Genomic DNA, 24,573 nt, shown 5'->3' on the forward strand with positions numbered 1-24,573 from the left:
AGCAAATTATTGATTGTAATGTAAATTATATTTGAAAAAATCTAATTTTTTTATATATTTATATAGGTACTACATATTATTATAATACATGGCGTTGCACATAACACTCTAATATAATATTTATGATTTATATAGATTCGTATGAATGAATTTCAAAAATATATATGTAAACATCTCGTCAAATATGCATTGATACAATTTAAAATGAAATATAGATACCTAGGTACTATCACAAGAGACTCGCGACTACATCACTCGTTACCGCAAAGTGTATTGTACGCATGCGTGTGGTCTTATCATGCGTAATGGTCTTATCACATTTAATTTTTTACCCGAATTGGTCAAATTAACCAATAAGAAAATAACTAAGTTAGTTAATCATGTTATCATATATGTTTATAAATAAATATATCTTTATAAATTTATAATTGCGCGTGATAAGACCACGCGTATGCGTACAATTATAGACGTTGGGGTAACGAGTGATATACCCGCGAGTCTCTTGTGGTACTATCTGGGTATTACTACTGGGTAACCTATCAACTGAAGTTACTCACTGAAACTTTTCTGTAATAACAGCAACAATAAAAATAGTAATATTATTAATAATAATTTTTGAGCCACTAAATTTACATGTCAGTGATGTCACTGACAATTAAATTTATCTCATAAATACCCAAAATATATTCGAATTAATTGAGTACATTATGATGAATATTATATTATTAGTTATTAGTTTCTAATGGTAGTCCTTATTATATTATATGCATATAACAATTTTGATAAACATATTATCTTCTGTATTATGTTTAATATTTATGTATTAGCTTACAGAAAAAGATGCATATGCTTAGGTAGGATGTTTGACCTAATTACATAGCATTATTTTGTTGATTTCGTTACTTATAATCTTTAATTTAAAAACATGTACTCGACTTGAATTTTGTATACATATATACCATCAAATAGATATTGGATTAATCAAAAATGGAAAAAAAAATTGGTATAAGCTGCTGCATACCTCCATATATATATTATATGTCCTGTAAGCGATTCAGCAGTCTAATCTCACAGTATTTGTTTTCACCATATGTGCATAAAAAATTTGAAAAAATGTGGATGGAATCGTATTTTATTGGAAAATATATTTTATTAATAGAAGTTTTATTTTCCAACTAGAATACTAGATATAACTCTCTATTTCTTTTTTTTGTTTTACTTACCTACGCGTAAACAGAGTACACTTCTAAACATTTTGTCTTGTGTTGAAGGTAGGCACATGAATTACCATCAATCACTATGATCATTGTTCGATAAATAAATTTAATTCAATGTTGAAATTAGTTTTGATTATTTTATCCATCGTGTCGTATAGATATAATGACTAACAAATCGCATGTAAACTTAGTTTATAACTAGAATAAATTTAGTTTCTAGGTATAATGAAAAAAATATTTCAACGGAAACTTACCTATATTGTTATAATTTAGATTATAATATTATTATTTGTTAATATGCATGATTTATGGCAATTTAAATGGTTTCAATGATTGTTATTTTTAGAGTAAAATATCTTTGACATCGGCATCTAATTCAAACGTGATGCGCACACTGAATACAATTTGCGATTACAGTTCACCGACTGTTGAGAGTTGAATTAAATTAAGACGATTGTCATTTAGACGCCCAATATATAGGTATATTATTAAATACGCTATACAGTCATAAGCAGAGTTGGAATTTTATAAATTTGCACATTTATTAAAAAATGCTTAAAATAATATAGCAGAGTAAGCTTAAAATATGTTTCATGATTCAAAAAACTGAAATTTAAATAAAATATGTTTTGCATACTTTACGATTTTTTAAATTATATATAATTGATATATATATATATATATAACTATTTCATATTTTTAAATATTTTAATCGAAATTAGTCTTGTTTTATGAAGTAACATTTTAAAATACGTGTTTTTTATTACCTATTGTATAATTTAAAAACGAATATGGATAATTTGAGTAAATATACTAACTACCTATACAAAAGTGCTGACAACAAATAAAAGAACTTAATCTTTAATTCATTTTATTTTTTAATCACAAATTTGATCAAAATTTCATTCATTAATTTAATACATTTTATATTAGGTGATGATGTGGTTATGTTATTATTTAGCTCTTATCTGTGTAAACAATTAATTGTTGTTGTATAATATCCAGAAATATTGATAGATAGGAACGTATAACATTAAAAATATTTTTGGGTGGTCCTCATTGGGGATATATTTTATTTCATAGATTTATCAAGTTACATAAAAAAAATCATTTGGATAAAATTTAGAAGTCATTATTCAATCCTTTCTAGTGTTGACCCAGTGTTGAACAACTGATTAAGGGGTAAGTTTAGTTGTTTTTAAAATTTATGATTAAAACTATAGAATTTAGCATAAAAATGTTTAGGAAATTAATTATAAAGCTTAATAGTGACAATAAAAATAATAAAACAACAATTCTAGTAAATTCATTATTTTCCGTGAAAAATATTTTTAAAAAAAAATTCTTTAGACTAGCTGTTTTAGCAGTCAGATTTATGTAATTATAGGTTTGGGGAACCTGGGCCTAGATTTTAAATTCTTCTAAAAATTTAAAAATACGAAAAAATATTCCCATCAATAATTATTATAATATTAAGTGTCTATTAATTATGTTTAGTATTTATAATCTATTCATCAATGGTCGGTATTTAAAAATAGGTGATCATTATTCTGTTTCTGTAAATTTAAAAAAGAGCTAGTTGACTAAAATTCAAAGACTGCCCTATTAATAAAATTGTTAAAAGAAGTGTTATAAGAATGTACTTAAAATTATATGAAAAAAAATGTAGTAGATAATGATAGTAAAGCAATTTAAATGGATCATTCTGTATACGTCTGATAAAAATTAAGCCAATATTATCATCTTTATAATAATAATGCCGCGTGTATAAAAACAACACTTGCGCGTGTACCGAAAGCGGATTTAAAGAAGGTCCATACACGGCGCGTATAATAGCTGGAAAACGAATTTATCGTTACATTATAAAATATATGTACATTTATATATATATACAGATTGTTATTATTAATAATAAAGGTACCTGGACTATAAAATCATCGAATCGTTAAATCGCAGAGATATATTATATACCTACGCACTGCAACGGTGCAATATAATAATATACTAAAAATGTGTTCAGTACTGCGCGCAAACCATACTATTTATTAATAATAAAAAAAATGTAAAACTCCTTGGCGTAAGTGCGACCATTTTTTTATCATGCTCACTCTATTCGTATTTACGCAGACACGTCCCAAATTGCTATTATCAACAACTATAAATCAAATTGTATTCGTGCGAGAGTTACAATCCTACAGCAACGTCCCGCTATACTGCAGGATATTACATTCCGCCCAAAGTTATATTTTTATTTTCACTGCTAAATGTGTATAATATAGTGCATACAATATATTTATTTATTTATTGAGTGTTGAGAACTGAGAAATGTTTTCCGTGTCGCAATCAATATCGCTGTTCATCAACAACCATCGCGCACAATAGTATAGGTATTTGAAAAATAATTTCACAGTGGTAAACTTGAAGATTTATTCGACACAACGCTCTCGCGTGAGCTATTATAATATTCGTATTTTTTTTCTTCAAATAATGATATGTTTACGAATGTTTATAATATATTTTATTTAAATTTTATTTAAAAACGATTTAAACTCTAAACAGTTAAAATTCAGATAAATATTCGTAATTCTCACTTAGTTGTCGAGATTAAAAAAAAATTCATTGTAGGTATATAATAAATTACGCACACAGTTAACACAACGATATTAAAGGATTATGTTTTAGAAATTTTAAATGGCTGGAGTATATCTTTTTAAAACCCTCAAATCGTATATTTGTTGAATAGTCAATACACGAAAAACGTTCAGAGAAATAGTACAAGCTACAGTAGTATATTATACATTACATCAGTGTTTTATATAGAGTGTTTAACCAAGTACAGTTAACCCATTTTTTCCCTTTAATTCTGATTTTGGAAATTTTAAAAATATATAGGTACTTAAAGACCATTTTTTCAAGTTCTTGATTTGTTTATTCCATTTTTAAATGTTATAAATATGTCAATAGATTAATATTAATCACTAAAATGTTCATATCACCATATCACTCATGTCTTTCAAGCCTATTATCATAGACTTATTATTTTTAGTATAATATAAATTATAAACAGATAGATAACTCAAAAACTACTTGAAGACGTATTTTGATTCTAATACGTCAATATTTTCAGAAAAATTATCCAATAAATAATTCAAAATAAAAGGAGTTGTAATTTGAAAAATAAAAGTTTGTATCTCACAAGAGCGCAGGAAACTATTTAGGTAGGCAGTACTTACAAAAAAATTTCGACAATTATTTGTAAGTAAGTATATTATAAGTTATAAAAAACTGCATAAAGCCTAACTGAAGAAAAATATTGTGGTGAGAATCTTTGGTCAATCGTCCTGTACCCATACCCATCAGGTATGTTATATATACTGTAAATTCGGATAAATTTTGGTACATGACTACATTATAATTACGTAATAAATAATGTGGTAAGAGTCATATCACTCTTTTCTTATTACGTCTTCTCAAAAACTTTCCAGACATCGTGTGTATAGAATATATTTTAACGACAGCTCTGTGTCAATCACAGATTGTTGAATATAAAAGTAGCAGTGAAATGCATCGTATTTATACTAATTTTAACAGAGTACATTAGATTGAAACCAAATTTTCGTATCAGCTGTAAAGTACACGGATTCAAATTGAATACCTGCCTCCATTCACGGTTAGAGTAGAGAATGATACTTAATTTATATATATTGTACTATATTCCAGCCGTTATTGTTTAAAATTATTATATTTATTATTTTGAAATATGTACATACAAGTATTATATTCATTATTACACAATTATACATCATTGTAACATTATTTACTATTATACAAAAGATATCCCTAAAATTATACAATTCATATCATCATAAAAATCAAGTTTTTGGTGGTAAAATTAAAGTTTTAACTATTATGGTATTATTTTATTTACGTCTAAATCGTCCACTACATTAAATAATGTAAAATATATGGTATTATCATGTGTGCTTTAAGTTATGAAATAAAAACCTATGTAAATCACTCTGCTGATCAGTAGTTTTTAACCTATTGTGAATTACCTAATTGTTTTTGAATGTCTGAATTCTGAATGTCTTAAGACATTTAAAACTTACATTTTAGTTTAACGATAAATCATTCACAAAATATGACCATGAGCGGAAGTAGAGTGCAGTATATTGTTTTATTGACTATAATGTATCAAGAATATAAGAAATATAATTTATAATGGTCTAAATAAATTGTTTTATACATAAGTACGGTAATTTAAATGGATGAATAACTTTTGCTAAAAAAATAGTATATATACCTATAGTATGTTATTTATTATTATTTATTATACCATAGATACATCATATTATTTTTTTATTAAATTATATTTAAAATCGACAGAGTGAATTGTTCATGACATTTTGAAAAGGTTTATCATAGGAATAAAAAAAAAATATGCCTATTATTACACGTGTTAATATGTCTTATGGCACATAATATACATTATTTTGTCATATGTATTTATGACAATAGTTATTCATCAGCATAATATTCACATCTGAAGTTTTTCAGGTTATCAGGTTTATATGATTTAATAATTTATGTAGCAATATATTTAAAAGCAACAGTGACCTTTTATTTCACCTTTAAATCTAAATGACAAGTTTAATTATGTGTTAATTTATATCACACTCGCTAATTATATCGTCTACTGAAACGATAAAGTGTTAAACTACTGAATTCCAATTTTCAGTGTAACCAATAAAAATATGAATGACATGGTTAATTTACTCGGGCGTGGCTCTTTTCGTCTATATGTTCAAATATGTATCATGATATATTATGGATATATATGTAGGTAATATAAGAAAGAACAAAGTCTTAAATAAATTACATTTTTAATAAACTTAACATATTTTATCGTTTATTAAATAGTTATGAATGTAATAATAAGCTTGATATAAAAACAGTGAACTGTGGTTCGTATAAATTGTTTGTGTTATAAATCCATATATTACATGCGAATTTAAATAATAAGTATATATTTTTCTAAAGTTAGGTACTTAAACTATCAAGTATCAACCATATGAAAACTCTTCACTGCAACAAGTACCTACATGGTATATACAAATAATATCATGAAATAAATGCATTAAATGCATTTTTATTAACAAAATATTCGTGCCAGTCTTTAATATTGAGAATATTATTTAGGAGACATTTTTATACAATTGGAATTCTAGGAGGTCAAAAGAAATTCCAATCATTTACTTTAACTCGGGATTATTTAATCAACACAAGTTTTCTACATAATTGGTTTTATTTTTTGTTGTAATTCAGTAAGAATAACCACGGGCTTTAAAATTTCACTTTGTATTCATGCGAGTAGTATTTAGACGTGATAGAATTTTATTATTTATATATATTATACATTCAAAATTTTCTATTATTGCTTTAGTTTCTTTTCGATTTCTATTGATAATGTTTTAGTTTATAGGTAAAACTTAAAAATATTGTACCTATATAATTCCTTATATATAAGTTACAGCTATTTAAAAATGTCAAAGACAAATAGTATACATTTTTAAATGTCTGAAGCTTGCATATTTAAACCAGAAATTAGGTCAACGTTTTGAATTCAGAACAAAGAAAATACAACATGTAAATATAATTTAACATAACCCATGTTTAGAAATAGATGCTAACTCAATTCCTTCATTCATAGTCTTTTTTTTATATAATATATAAACAATGACAGTTTATCAGTGAATTCAAATTTAATACATTCATCAGTAACGAGTAACCAAATTAAGTGTCAAAGAGTATCAATGAAATATATCTCTACTCTCAAAATCGAAACTAATAATCATACAGGAAGTAATGCAAACCGAAATGATGCTTGTATTTATTTTCTCATAAAAATATTTAAAAAATACGAAACAACATTTGTTTTTAAACATATTATCATATAATGCACAAAAATTGTAAATTTCATAAAGTAATGCTATGAAATATCGATTATAAGGTAAAGTCTACGTTAAAAAATATGAATTTGTTAGATGGGAAAACTAATTTAGCTTGAAATTAATGTGCTTAGAATAATGTAATATAAAACGATATCAAATAAAAAAACCAAGATAAAGAGTATGAAAATACAAATAAATCCAAGCGAGATTATTTTTGTTTTGATGGTCTATTCAGAATAATATATTGAATGAGGCGGTTTGAGCGTATGAAAAAGAAAGTCAGAAGAAAAATAGTTTGGGTTGAAGATAAGTGTGGATGCTGTCAGGAAAATGGAAAGATCACGGTGTAAGGGGTTGAAATGGAGGAAAGAGGGTGTACAAAATGTGATGCCATCATTACACTTGTTTGTGTTGACACATTTCATCCCCTACTTAATTTTCTTTAAGAATGTCAGCCCATAACAATAAACTATTCAATTTAAATCAATCTCAAGTATTTATTTTTGTATACTAAAAAATATTAATATTTTTATAAAACTTACATAAGATCAAAAGGCGTAGATTGAACTGGTATATATTAAATTATTTGAATTCGATATTATTATGTACCAACATAACGACTTTGACTGTAGTCTCCGAATTATTTTAAGTCACTTTGACAACTGAAAAAAACAAAAATAATAATTATTAGATGTTTATTTTCGAAAGAATATGGGAGGGCGTTTTTTTAGAAATATAAAAGATGTAACAGATAGAACTCACTTTTGGAATAAAATTTGTTTAAATTAATATTTATTTTTTATTTTTTTCATTAAGTGACCCAAGCGCTACATGTATAATACATTTTTTTATGTTTATTTTTTAGTACTGAAAATAAAAATTGTTTTGGATTAAATCAAAATAGCCTTTTTGTGAATCTAATTACAAGAACAATTTTGATGGTAAGAAGATTTATCTAAGTTAAGAGTATAGTTTATTATTAAGAATTTTTTTTTTAATTAGATATTTTTTTGGTTAAATTAATTAGAAACGTAATAACTTTTTATAAATATGATTTTTGAGAATTAGCTGATACGAGTATATTTCTTAAATTATTTACTTATCATATTATAATATTAACAATTTTTGTCATACATTTAATTAGCATAATATTTTTTAGGTTTTTCTGTTACACCTTGCATACATCAAAAGTTTCACTTTAATATAGTAATATATAATAACATATATTATTTGAGCAAGATGGTCATAGATTAAAATTAGAATTTTTGAAAAAACAGACAACACAATAACACACATTTTAAACTAAGTTTGAAATTGTTTAAACTTTTATTTTTTAATTGATACCCCATGTTATTATTACCAAATTCAAATAGCCATATTTTTTCAATTACCATTGATTAATTAACGTATTGTAATTAAAAGTTTCTGGATGAAAGATGGGGGATTTTAATCCAAAGATATTTGAATTTGTGGTTTTACTTTAAATAAATTATTGCTGAAATTATTAAAATATCTATGACAAAATAATGTCTTCCAATGAAAAGTGCATGTGAACTTTAATAATAATTTTTTTAATTGAAAATTTACAATCAATACGTGTTTTAAAGTAAGATGAAACCGCATTTGTTTATAGTTGTTTGGGAAGAAAAAAGTTTACTAATTAAAGTTTCTTGAAAAAAAATATTAATTATTGAATTTGTTTATAATAACAAATGTTGCCACTTAAAATAACATTAGATTTACATGCACACACCTAAATTGTAAAATTTTTGGAAATTTGGTTCAGAATATTTATTTTAGTACCCGTCAACTTTGTCAGAAATTCATATTCCAAATTTAAAACGTATATCACACTAGCCCCCTCCCCATTTTCAAAATATTGCAATTTTATTATTCAATCCTGTAGTTTAAAATTTAAATTTGTTGGCTGAAATATATGAAACATACGTACAAGATAGTTAGTGTAAAATATAGTATACCTATAGTATATTAGCCGGTCGTCTAAACTAGTGTCAAATTTAAGTTCATACGTTTAAAACAGACGTTGGTTATATTTTTGCAGTAAATTATAAAATTTTGGAATGAATCCAGAATATAAAATGTATTACCTAGATAATATATAGCAAGAAAAATGTTTGTTCACATAAAATGGGAATGTTACAGTGTTGTTAGGTGATAACCGCACAAGGACCAGTGTAAATGTAGCGAAACAATACTGACTATGTTTTATATGGACGGTGTAGTTGTAGACTATAGTCGTTACGATTTTGACCTTAGACACGTTAAAATATAAAATGCTCTCTTAATGTGATTAATAAGTTTTCCTAGCCACTAAATACAATATATAAATACAATACAATATATACAAACATTAGAAACTATTGTAAAAGGGTATACAAGATTATATATAAATAATAATATTTTATAAGCACGTACGATTTAAAAAATAAAAATCTAAATATTGTTAAAAATTAATAATTTACATTGATTAAAACATTAATCATTAATCTAACTAAATGTATATGAACCAATTTACTTATGAAACAATTATAGGAAAATAAAAGGACTTTATAATATAAGTTTTGCTTTTGTTTTAATACCTTAGTCTAACATGGTGTAATTCGATTGAATGTGACTATTTAATTCAACTATACTGAAATTGCATCAAAATAAGGTTTTGTAATCCCATAATAATTTATGAACTATATTATAACTACTCACTCTAAAATTTTTTAATTTTATTATACTATAATTATGCTATATATATTTCAAAACAATTAAATTTATTACTACTTAGGGAACTATGGCATTTAATCTTTGTATAAATGAAAACACCGCTAAACATTATTATTTGAAATAAACATATAATATATTTTTATACTATTGACAAACCTTGGGAATTGGTACTGTATTTTACATTCGTATATCACACATTAAAAATAAAGAGCTGGAAATAGTGAGAAATTAGCATTTGGGGTTGACGTTTGGGATTGTTCAATATAAGAACTGTTTTTCTAGATTTATTTTCAATTATATGAATACAAAATTAATCTGAGTAATATACATGGTTGCTGTACAATAATATGTGCGTACCAACATTTATCATACATCCTTCGGAACAAAATTTCTGTTAATTCATAAAATTTGTTTTTGGGCCAAAGACAAAAAAAAAAATATCAATTCCGCATTCAGCAGAGACGGCAAATACTTCAATAATAGATCCATAGTTGATGAGATTAATTAAGCATAGTGTACATATAACAGTGGTATTCTGCTTTAGATATAGTGGAATAAGTGGATCGTATCAAGATATTATGTACATTATAATGGGGTTGTGGACGGAGGTGGGAAATTGATTTACATAAACCATTGTCACGACACATGTATGGCGTGGCACCTTACAATATTATATATAAAAGCAGCTGCAAGTATATATTAAGGAGAATCGTGGATATATGAAAATGAAATATAATACTTTAAAATTTCGATATCAATGGATTCGTTCGTCTGACAAAAACTTTTATATATTATCTGATCGGTCCCTCCATTTATAACGAAATAAATAAAAGCAGAAAAAAAATGTTCGCTGACATTGATTGATGCAAGACGGATAATACTGCTCAATTCCTATGATTTCGGAGTACGCGCGTATATATATATAAATACGCTCAGCTCATTTATACCTGGCTGCCGTGGAACCTTCCCTCAAGATTTCTATTTTATTTTTATTTTAGTTAAACAGGTACAAAATATTGAAGCCGTGTTGTGATTTTTTGTACGTTGTACCTACATGTAAGGACTGTGTAACAACCGAGTATTATACAAATCGTTTCAAAAAGACATCTTATAAGACATGTACCATTCGCTCATTTTCTAAAATGATTGAAACAGATATATTGATTCTGATTAATGTTAACACCAATACAATCAAGTTATATTTTTGATTTATAAAATATGAAATACATAAATAATTGTTTGTTTATAGTAAAAAATCAATCGATTGTGGTTCCATTAAAATCATAATGGCTTTTAGACTTGTTTTTATAGTAATCAAAATCATTGGTTATTTATTTTAAGATACAACCACCAACATATACCTTTTTATGATAAAGTTATGACAGTCAAGCGTAAATCATATGAAACTAAGCTGTTTAATTCATTACATACATAATACATAATGAATTGTAGGGTTACCTACTATATTTGTATGATGTGTGCAAAACAAAATCGTTTCTATGCGTTTCTATGATGCAGTATCATCGAAATTGATTTAACATGAACTGGAGAGGGTGAGGGTTCATCATAAAACAAAAAATACTTTGAAAAATCTTAGTAGTTTTAAATGTTTCTAAGTACATTTAAATAATTTCCACGTTATTGGATGGAGATTAACCCTCTACCACCGTGTTACGAGCCTGCTATGATGCTAGGTTTTATTAATCGTAGCTCAGTATTATGGCAGTAAATATACTTTAAGCTTTCTATCACATTTACGACTCTATATTATTGTTCATATGTACTACAATATAGTAAATCAATGATATAGTAACTACGAGCATTGATTTACTATGGTTCTGAAGTCTTTTCTAGATACAATCAATCAAGTTGATACATATCCGTTTTCTTTTTTTTAGGAATTGTGTCATATAGAAGATATGAACATTAAATTTACTCTTCTCAACAGCCATTGTTATATTTTTTTTTAAATTCCGAGTCTTTAGATGAATTTATTTTCAAGATGCTAATAAAAATTATTTCATTTTTCAATTTCTATTTATAGCAAAAATTTTATAAGAATGACTGTAGGTTCCTAACCTTCCTGCAGGTTCGTAAATCATTTTTAATATGTAGGTGCTATTCTTACGCACTTATCTGATACTAAAAATACAATTCTAATATTGATTTATTATACAATTATTGATGTTTTTAATGCATATTCGATAGAATGGATTTTGATCATTGTTTTAAATATTAATTATATATATATATTATGTATAAACTTTTAAAATATTTGTACATTTACATAGGTTTTTTCTCATAATATTGTTATCGTTCTAGCCGTTTAAATAAATAAATACATTATGACGACTCTCGTGCAGTGACAGTATAATAGTATATTAAAATACCTACCAATCACCAATGACAATCTTTTTACCATTGAATATTATAATAGAGAATTTAAAAATTTTAACCACATGTAATTTTTTGGTAAGTCAACAATTCATTTTTGGTTTTTTAACAATGTAACGATAGGCTATCTCAAAACTAACTCTTGTTAATTGTTGTTATAACCAAGATAACTACCACCTACGACATTAGTATTATTATATCGAGTTTATCGTTGAAAATTAAGTTTTCGGAAGAAATCTCGTGTTATCAAAAATATAATATGATTATATCTAATTAAATTTAAAAACAGCCGAATAGAAATGATTGAAGTACTTATCTCACGAAATGTTTATTATAATAAATATAGGTATTAAATATAATCATGTTGAACAACGATGGTACAAATACTATTCTCGTTCAGAGTTTGGTAGTGTTTGCACTAATAATGAACATCTCTGCATTATTTACTCAATCGTTTACCTTTCTTTTATATTTGTCTATATTTATGAATTAAATACATTTAATCGAAGTATTTAAATTGAAAATTTTTTACAAGCGTTTGAACTTTGCTAAATGATCGTTAATCCGGGTAAATAACTCATTGAATGTGATTACTTAAATTATTTTTCCGAATGTACACTCTTACACTTAAAAAAGTAGAAGTATAATGTCTTAAGCTTTGTATTAAAGCTTAAATATTTTTTTGGCAGTTTCCTTGCTAAATCTTTTCAAAAAAAAAAAAATGAGTATTCTACCTATTATTAAATAACAAAATTTAAATTTAATTATACCTAAAGTTCTTAAATCGAGTACTTGCTTACTTGTAAAATTTAGTGACTAGTGAGTACTGAGTATATAATACTTGTATCAAAATAAAATCTTGAAAATACACATTGTAGTTTTTATTCTCATTTCGACAAAATTCTGTATTCCTACAATCATAAATCGTGTGTTAGTTGTTGACAGCATCTACAGTGAAAAATGTATACTGACCATTTCCACATTCATATATTATAATTTTATATCTGACAATGTCCTAACGATCACGTCATAATGTTTAAATAAATAATGTTCCTCAAACAAAATGCCAATCTATATGCATGGACTTAATTTCCATACATAAACATAAGAATTTTTTTTATCAATATTTTATTGAAAATATCCTGGAAATAGAATCCACTCTTTATTTCTTTTTCAGAAATAAATTGTATTGAAGTTTATTCACAGTTAAGTGCATACTTAAAGACATTTTCTGCATAAAATGTGCTTATAAAAGGTATAGTTAAAAATTTTTCATAAATGTTTTTCCGTTTCTTCAAGAACTGAGAAACCTATTATCTAGCTGGTAGTTATGCAAACAGAAATGTACGTAAATATATACCTATATTAAAACGAATGACCATAGATACATGAAATTTTCACCGGATGTTTATATAAGTATATTCTATTCACCATGCAATTTTCAAAAAATTTCGACTTAAGTTGAACTATTTATAGGCATTTGAAATTTTCGATCATTATTAGTTTCTTTTTAAATTAATATCGATAATCTATCGAATGTCTTGTATTCAATTTTCAAGCTTTTCTACCGAACAAATAAGTTTTTATCAATATTAATTTAAAAAGAAACTAATAATGATCGAAAATTGCATATGCCTATTAATAGTTCAACTTAAGTCGAAATTTTTTGAAAATTTCATAGTGGATAGAATATACTTATATAAATATTTGTTGAAAATTTCATGAATCTATAATCATTTGTTTTAAAGTTACATCAAAAACCAAAATCGATTTTGTCGAAAACTGATTGTGCGTAAAATTTCCCGTTTCCTCTTAATTTTTAGTTTGTTTATTTCGATTATTTAGAAAAATATTGAGAATTTGATATTGAGAAGAATCGACGTTAGAAGAATCAAAAGTACTTAAAAAGGGGGAGATGTTATCAATTACCACGATGATTAACAAAGAGGGTTGTACATCAGAAAAATTGTTTTATAATATACATATAGCCTATACAAGACACACGTACTTAGTTTAAATTATTATGATTTTGTTTTTAAATATTTCATATTTCAATCCAAAATCTTATATAATAATTAAGGATTAATTTACGTATTCATTAATTAACTATGAATATTTTTAGTTCTTAGTATATATGCTTATTGTGCATCAATTGTACAGATTGTATAATATATTATTGTGGAAAAAAAAAACTATGAATAACACTATGACCAATACTATTTTAACTAATTGTTCTAAACAACCAATGAATTTATTATTAGTAACATTACTCGTTTATCATATTATTGAATGATACGAGTATTACCGTTTTACCTAGTATGCTTATGCCGTGTGCTATTATTATTATTATTTTTTTTTTTTATTGATGAGCTGAGCCATATGCAATAATTTAAAACATAAAATATTACACAATATACGAATATACGATGTAAATAAATTATAATTTATACAATTTGGTAATAAGCTTATACATTTTAATTTTATAAATTACTTTGCAGGCATATGTTGTAAGCTTTAAAGTTTATAATATTTCAGATTTAATGATAAGGGACTTTATTGACATAACCATATATTAACTATATTATTAATTAAATTAAATGTTGTATGACTATATGATTTGTAACGGTAATTATAACTAGGTATATGAGGAAAGCATATAATGTAACTATAACTACGTACAGGGTTGGGCAAGATACTCAAAAAAAGTATCATGATACATGCATTTAGTGTATCAAGATACAAGATACATGATACATGTACCAAAGATACTTAGATACATGATACTCTTATATATTTTCTAATCGAATTTTATTTACTATTAAACTTAAAACGTCTATACATAATTCACTATACTATCAATACCTAAATACTTATAAAGTCATAATTATATTAAATAATATAATAAGTCAATAGGTACATATTATAAATTTTTAAGTTTATAACTAATATAGTAATACATCAGTATATAATATAAATACACTAAAATTAATAGATTGCATAAAAATTACATCTTAATTTGTATACATTTCAGTTAAGTGCTTTAGTGCTTATCTGTATAACTGTATATACGTATACCGTATAATGGGCTACGGACATACGGGCACCTTAATTTAATTTAATGTTTTTCAAATTATCTTACAGCTTTAAAAGTTATAAAATTGTGTTACATTTTTTCGTTATCGTTAATTTCAACTCGATTGCAATCTGTACAATTTTTCATAAAAATACAATCCGTGACGAAATTATCTAATAACGAAAATCGAAATGTATTGGCACTATTCAGTACATATTTTTAGAACAAAAGTATCTTGCATCTTTTTTTGCCAAAAGATACAAGATACTGATATAAAATGTATCATGATACAAGATACAAGATACAACTGTATCATTGATACGTATCTTTGATACTGCCCAACCCTGACTACGTATAAAGTCTGAAATATTATCATTGACAAGCATTATATTCCAGATAAAATATGACTATAAAATAATAACAGTAAGAAATCCATTTTCAGAAGTATAAAGTGTGTAAAAAGGGTTTCATAAAAAACATAAATATTTGTTCAATATTTGTTTGTAATAAAAATATTTACATAATAAGACTATGTATTACATCAATATTGAAAAACATTTTAGTGAATCATTTGAATGAGAATACAACCGCATGCCCTTAAAATATTATCAAAACAAATTACTAGGTACCTAAATCGTTATTAATGTGCTCGACAATTAGTACGTAAGTAGAACTTATAATTCGTTGTACATTATCTAATATTATCATACGAGCGTATTATTATTACTACGATAATGTCCACCTTGATTTGAGTCACGAAAAATTATGCTCGACAGATTAATATTATTATTCTTTGTTTCTAATAATAATTGCGAATTTTTTTATTAGCAGGCACACAAACGGAATTCCAATGGTATATTTTATAATACGAATTACCTATTTTATATTTATCTTGTTCCTCCATTATATTTTCTATAAAATTACGTTGACAAGGGACCAGCAGTAAGTTCCCTGTATATAAGCCGTATCACGTATCTATACTATCTACACTATACGCTTTGGGGTTTTCTGCTGTGAGGATTTGATAGTTATATAATGATAATTCGATGATCAGGTGCAAATGCTGCGAGACGTTATTATCATTGTTGTATAATTACATATTACTTAAATAAACTCACACACGTTTGCCGATTAGGGTTGGTACGACGATATTATACAATAAAACACGTAGAAACAATTTCGTTGGACGATAATAAATTATTCTATATGTTAACACGTGTGGTAGGTATATATTGGATCTTTAAGCAGGTTTTTCTTCATACAACACATCCACCCGCTCACTGTATTTATAAGTAACACTCCAGCTTTAAACGTGCCCTGTTTTGTATCGTATTAAAAATTTAAAAGTCACTAAACTGTAATAATTGAATACTATACATCAGTAATCTAACACATTTTATAGTAATTACTTATGTTAATCATTGATCAATTCTATCATCATAGCTTTCACCTACCAACACCTAATATTTTTCAGGAACGAAAAAATAACAATTTTACGAATTATTAGGTTTCTTTTTATTTCGAGTTCGGGTAAAACAAGAAATTATACATTCTTATAATTACTAATTAATATGGAATATTCTAATAAAAAATTAATTTCTAGTAAATTCATATTCAACAAATATTATAAATAGAAAAAGTGTTTGATGTGGTGAAACAGAGTGATACATTGAATATTTTCACACAGGTATCTAATATTAACATCGATTTTGACAAAAATTATCCATATTAATACCATCTAATATTTAATACACATATTATAATTATATAATATTATATGAATGAAAGTTAGGTATTTTCATTGTAATGTAGTAATCTTATTAACAATTTGTCTTGTAGTTGAAAATAACATAAAAAAGACGCTCGTCATTAGCTATATTTGTTTTAATTTTTTTACGACTGTAAAAAGATATATTTAAAAAATACTATCTTATCTGTACTGTAATATTTGAACGGTTTGTCACTACTATTTAACATTTTCTTGTTACATCCATATGAAAATATTATAAGTTTATTTAAACAGAACATCGTGAACTTTAAAATTTAAAATTAATTTTAATAAAGATGTTCGTGCATATAAAATTTTATTTATTATTCGTTAAGTTAATGGTGTAAAAATAATTTCGTATATAGCTCTATAGTATACTATGTAATTGACAACTGCACTTAGAGCGGGTATTAAATATATTTTTAAATTAGTATCCTATTAATATTTTAAAAACTAAACATAATAACTGAAATTGTGTAGGCTACATGTTTAAATGAAAATAGTCGGTATATATTTGTGTAAATGTATATAATGCAAATGTAAATTTAAAGCTTTTAGAAATAATAAAATATTTTAACAAGGCATTTTATTTGTAGTTTATTCAAGTTCCATGATCCCGTATATATATATATATATATATACCGTATATATACCGAATGTCTGTACTTGAGTAGTGTGAAAGTTACTTTTGCAATCTCTAAAATTGTTAAAACGAAAATTCAATGAATAAACGGTACCACAAGGGAAAGAAAGTATGTAAATATATTGTATTATAATTATATTATATACATGTACCTATACATATTAAAGTTGAATAGACAGAGAAAAATGTTTAAAATGAAAGTCATTGTAAATCGTGAATTATTTACGTCTTCAAATGTTTTCAGGTAAATTTTTGTTTTCAAAACTAAAAATGAAACCAAAAATGTATAAAAGAAAAGTGAGAACGTCTTAGCTCTACAGATTTTATAACTATTTTTTTAAATTGTGAGCGGACCGATGAATTTATTATTAATTTTACTATGATTTAAGAGGAGGGAGATGTATAGGAGGAGATGTATGTAAACAAAGAATACATTTTTTTTTATTATTATTTTGTAATTTAAAAATATTATTTGTGGGTACTTACTGAAACTTTTAACGTAATCATTATATTTTTCACATAATAACATTTTAAAATGAAATTTTTGATAAAAATTAATTCAACCTAACACGAAACGCAGTAAAATAAATAACTTTAATAGTATTATTTATTTATTTGAAAGGGTTTATTACTTGTGGCTTAAAAAAAAATTGCATTAAAAATACAATCATTTGATAGTACAATAAAAAAAACACAATACTATGTCAAAGTATAATAGTATGGTAAAAATTTATACAACACAATATAACAGTTCTTTTTTCTTTTACAGATAATAATATTTAATAATTCACAAAATATTTGTGCACGAAAGTACAAAACTTAAATATTTATAGTTGAATATGTATTTATTATAAACATGCAAATAATTAATAAGTATCTACAATAAATTTAAATGTGTACTATAATTCTATATGTTTTTTCCAGAAATCTAGTTTTATAAGAATGTAAATTAGAACATATCATTAACAGAACAGACATTTCAATAAAATATAAATTATAGAAATTTAAAATGAATTTTTAATTTATAATTTGTTGTTCACACAAATTTTTAAAATTCAAATTATACATACTATTTAAACTAAATAAATAACAAAAAGTTTTTTAAAACACTACAGTTGAACGTACTTAATAAAAATCGATAAAAAAAAAATTGGATACTTGGAATCACTAAAAGTTCTTTCGAGATATAAAAACCTTCACAAATACATCAAAATACACTTTTCAAATTTCACCGTACATAAAACAAATTTGCATTCATATTTAAATAATCATGTGGTTTTTATACTTACTAATGTAATATTTATAACATATTTATGATTTATGTACGAAGTATAGTTGAATAACCATTCCGATCAAATTTAATTTCAATCATGACATCTCATGTAAGCATCTCATGTAAGCATTTAAAATTGTAATTTTTATAATAGGTATATGTTTTTATGGATAGATTGTTGATGCTATAAAGAATAACGATTGTAATGAGTGGTTTTATAATTATTATTAAGAATCGTCCATTCTTTTTCAAAATGAATAATAATTGTTTTAATTTGATCTAACGTTGTTTTTTCTCAGAAAATTCAGAAAGTTTTGAACACGAAATTTGATTTTTCATCACTAAATGAATCTAGATAGGTTTAGTTTTTCTTTTATGAACACGATAAAGATTCATCGCTTTCAGTTATATATTTATATAGGATATCGATACTAAAACCCACTTTAACCACACTTTGAAACTTACTCAAAACAGTGGTAATTGAACCACTACATCCATAAACACATTCAGATATAGTGTTATAGTTGGGTACATAAATGTACATTTTTTAATCGACGCTACAATAATTACTAATCTTAAAGTTGATTTTTGAAATGACTCAATAATTTAATATGCTTTATTGGTTTCTTTAAATACGTGTAGGCTATAAGGTACAATTATTAAACCTTTGATAATTATTTTTTAATTATTTATTTATTCTAGGCCCGACAACAACTATGGCCATTAGTTTGTATGAGGAAACGTTTCGGTTGGAACACGTGTTGTATATGTGGCAAGGATTTTGTTGCTTAAAATTCTGAGTGGTCTGCATCCATCCGAGAGCTAGCAATGCTGACTGGTGCGTATATTCAAAGAACGTACGGAACTGAGTGTAGGCACTGGCCCACACAAAGCCACTCCTTTGATAATTATTAACTTTCTAAATTCGCTATTTCTTGATTTAAAAACGTAAGTAAATAGCTAACTATACACACATTTTATTGATTGACATCAAAAATATTTGAGTGTTGTTTAATTTTACTTCATATTATATTGTTCTTTCTTTCCTTGTTTCACGTAATACATCGTACACAAACTTTCAGCAACAACTGTCAAAATAAATTGCCCTACTTTAACGAAATTCAATTTATTTTAATCGTTTTACGAGGTAAATTGACCATTTAAAATAGATTTACAACTACAAAATAATATATGACAAGTCAACTACATTATGGATATAATATTATTATTCTTAAACAAATATTATGTTTTTATAATAAGCATAGGTATTAGTATGTACGTATAGAACTTGAATAAAATTGTATTTAATCAATCATAGTCTAACAAAGTTTTTAGTCTTATTTAAAAGTAAAAAACTTACATAGGAGAAAGAATTAGTTGCTATTTAAATCGGTGTGTGGCAATTCTTAAAATAAAATATTTATAATTTTTGCGGAATTTATCACTTATTTTTAGGTATACATTATTTTGTTTACTTTGCATTGATAAAGTTTTTTAATTTTATATCTTATAGTGAATTTATGATTATAATATTATGTAGCTATTATTTATTATATTAATATAGTGATAAAATAATAACTTTGATAGTTACAAAATCATATTTAGCACATATACTTAAAATAGATATATCTATTATAAGTCTATAACTTACCGTGACAGATGGGAATCGTTATATTGTTATTATTATCATTGTTAGTTTAATATTATACTGCCAAAATATTAAGCTATTTTGCATTCTATTATACAAATAATTGATATGTTTATTTTTTTTTGGGATTAATATTTTTTTTAAGATTCTTCATAATATTATAACACTATTAATGCTTGTAAAAAGGATGTTGTTCACGTCTATAATAGATATTTAGGTCCATACTAAAATTGCTTGTTTTAAATTTGATATCTGTTTATATAATATTTATATTTTGTTCTTAAAGTTTTATTTTTAGTATTCATTTTTAGAACTTTCGCGTACAAAACTTAGAACATGTGTGTTTTTTTCGTGTTTGTGTAATACATATAACAGTTTCATATCGTATTGTGGTCCCATGAGAAAATCCTAAATATGACACTGACTTGTTGTCATCTAAACTTTCAGTATATCTCATTATTATAGCCATCAAATTATTTCCATATTGAAATGTTTGAATAATATGTTTTTTGAAAGTGACACTTGCCCTATTTTTTTTTTGCGTAAACAATTTTATCGAATTAAGAGGACTTGAAGAATTGTTTCTAAACTCAAACATGCCACAGGTCCGGTCCATGATGGATTGACCATTAAATGTTGTCCTTGACCCAGTCATCATTTAACGGTTTTATTTGTAAAAAAATATATAGATGTATATATGTATGTTAATAATAAACAAAAACTAATCTGATATTTTCTTAAAATAAATGTTTCGATCAATCAAAATGAGGAAAACTTCTGACGTCTATCAGTTTCCAGTTTACAAGTGGCTATAAAAAATATCGCAAGAGAATATTTTTTGTAGAATAAAATACTTATAATATTTTTGTTGTTCGTCGTCTATATTTGTAGACAAATCATAGATCTTATATGTTTCTTCGATATTTTATTCTGAAAGGTATCTCACACGTCTAAAATGAAATCACACACCCGATGATTTGGATAACACGCTTAAACATACCGTCAGTTACAAATAAATCATTAGAAATAGTATCAAACGAAAATAAGTTGTTCAAATTCGAATAAACCATACTCGCCAACTACACCGTGAACATAAGAGTTCAATATTAACTTGTATGTGTTGCTTTTATTTGAAAACAATAATACGTTAGGTATTTAAATAAACAATACATTTATTTATTTCAAAATGTATCATTTGATACTCTTATAAATTTTATAAATTCTGTTCGTGTCATAATATATAAGATACGAAAAATGCAATATTTTCAATGAATTAAAAGCTTAAATTCTTCATCATTCTCTGTGGAATCATTCAAGAAAAATTCCAAATCACTAGCTATAACTCGATCATCCGGTTTTTAATAGTTAATGAAATTATTCATGTAGAAGCAATAAAATTGTCGTTTGAACTATGTATAATCACATTAGCCACCGGAAACTATTACTTATTATTATTTATATTTGTATTAAACGTTTAAACGTTTTATTTTTTGAAAAAAAAACAATAAATATTCTTACCTTATAAATATAATATGTAGAACGCACAATAAAGTATGACGTAAATAAACGGAAATATATCGAAAATTACAATAGTGTTTTTTTCACCAACAGCTAGGTATCTAGGTACCTATAGTAATATGTATATTGTATATATTGTGGTGTTTTACGTATATATTAGTCTAACCACACTGTAGTTCGTAAGATTATAATGTTTATAATGAAAATATTTCTAGCGGAATGTAAAAATTTTAAGTATAAACATTTTGTTATATGATTTATATGCTCGTTGTATGATCAATATATTTAATAACTTATACTCTTTTTTTTATACACCATTATTAAAAAGTATATATAGCTACACGACTAGATAGGTACTGATTTATATTGAAACAAGCAATCTATTTATTTTAAGTTTTCCCATTTATTAACTATACGACCATAATGTACGTATGGTACTTATGTACAAAGTTTTGATACGAGCAGGGATGTTATACAATTTTATAGGTACCTTAACGGTTTAAGGAAGGTGTCTACCTGTATCATATAGAAGTATTTTCATAAACGTCGTATGTAAATATAAATAATTAATCGGGACCTTTAATAACCTACCTATACGTCAATTATACGGTTGCATGTACATAAGAGTTAAATAACATAAATACATCAATAATATTAGAGTAAATTCCTTTACACGACCCGTGTAAGTTTCAAAGTAGATATTATATAATTATAAATTATACAAACGCATGTAATAGTTCAAACATTAGATAATAATTTAAGTCGTTTAAACGACAAACAATACATATTTGCATCGAAATTCGGAACTGATGACATAATGATGCAAGTGATTAAAATATAACCATATATATGTAATTCATTTGAAAATTCAATCACAGTCGAAGATTCTAACCTAGCACGCATTAAATGATAAATCTACACCTCTCCAGTGTTATCTTGTGCGGGATGTACCACGCATTATTTGCTCACTTCAAAGTGAAGTACGGGACTGGGCCACTCGAGCACGCGTGCATCAAAAAAAAAAAAAATGTAATCATCATCACTGCAGAACTTTAAATCGGCAAATCCTCGAGGGACACTCGCCTATATATATTATATACAATTATATAAATGCGTATATTATTATATTTTATAACGCGTGGGAAAAACTTTTTTTCCGAGTCCTGCGCTTCGATTTCAGGTCTTCCTGATGTATATACGATTGAATAAACGCAACGTAATGTTTCCCCGAAAAATGATTCGAGTTTAATGTGGACAGAAAAAAAATCGATGGTAAACCCTTTTCGGTTTCCGTTTTTATACGCGTGAATTCATCTCGAATAATTTTTTCACCGAAGCCGTTTTGAACCCGGTGAAATCTAAACAGCGCATCATTTACCTATTATTTTTTTTTTTTTTTTTAATCCAACGACATATTTCGATTCGAGTGTATCGTATAAAAAAAAATTAACCGGTTGTTTGAAAAATGTTTACCATGATAGTATATATATTATGCGCTATCTGCACACCTAAACGTGGTAATTTCACATTTCCCGATGATTAATGAAGCTCTTTAAATATTATTACTTCCTTTAGATATCATTGTACCGATGAATATTACAAATCTTGTTATTTTTGGGATCTTTGTAAATGTATTTAGAAACTCACTGGTTTATAAATAAATAATTACACGGATCCAAAACTAAAGTGAGTAAATTAAATCACTATAGTAGGTACTCGGAGAGTTTTCGTCATCAATATTATAATGAAATCTATGTGCACGATCAAAGGAATATGCAAGGATGAGGACCGCATCTAATAGACTATAAACAACTGTAATAAGACGCTTCGGGTGTTGTATAAATGAGAAAAGAAGTAAAAACGTCATTGATTGGAGCTTAAATTTACATGACATACGTATAATAAATTATAATTATATTTATATACCACTGCGAGAATTGAGGTAATTGTTATAAAAGTTGTGCGAGTGTAATAAGACCTGCGACAGAGGTGTGTGCCAAGCCCTGAATTTCACATTCTGATTATTTGTGGATGCGTGAAATTAATTTAAACATTATAGAAACAGTAATCATACGTATTTTTCACAATGAAATAGGTGTCACATAATATAATAAGTTACTATCAACAGTAATTATTATTATTTTATAAATTATAACGCATTACGTGTAGGTTTGATTATATTACGCGCCTTAGCTATAGAAAATCGAAGTTATAAAATATAATATTATATACTACTATGGGGACCATTGGCATTCTCGTGGGAGAGATATGGGAGATAGATAACCCCCCTCCCTTACTGCCCCAGAAAAACTAGTCGGATATTTTTCAACTTTTGATATCAGAGAGTTTTTC

At 25.7% G+C, this 24,573-nt stretch overlaps 1 protein-coding gene across 3 annotated transcripts in view; it reads right to left on the bottom strand.

Annotated features, from left to right (window-relative positions):
• LOC107168103 (neuropeptides capa receptor-like) overlaps positions 1–24,573 on the bottom strand; it is a 145,573-nt gene that overhangs the window by 111,555 nt on the left and 9,445 nt on the right. For all 3 annotated transcript variants that reach the window (XM_089226570.1, XM_089226571.1, XM_089226572.1), the window contains one exon: positions 7,711–7,830. The gene's annotated coding sequence lies outside the window, so the exon portion shown is untranslated. The remainder of the gene's footprint in view (positions 1–7,710; positions 7,831–24,573) is intronic.

The sequence above is a fragment of the Diuraphis noxia genome, unplaced genomic scaffold (assembly GCF_037042655.1).
Source record: "Diuraphis noxia isolate RWA-SAM2 unplaced genomic scaffold, SU_Dnox_SAM2 contig0004, whole genome shotgun sequence".
Classification (NCBI taxonomy): domain Eukaryota; kingdom Metazoa; phylum Arthropoda; class Insecta; order Hemiptera; family Aphididae; genus Diuraphis; species Diuraphis noxia.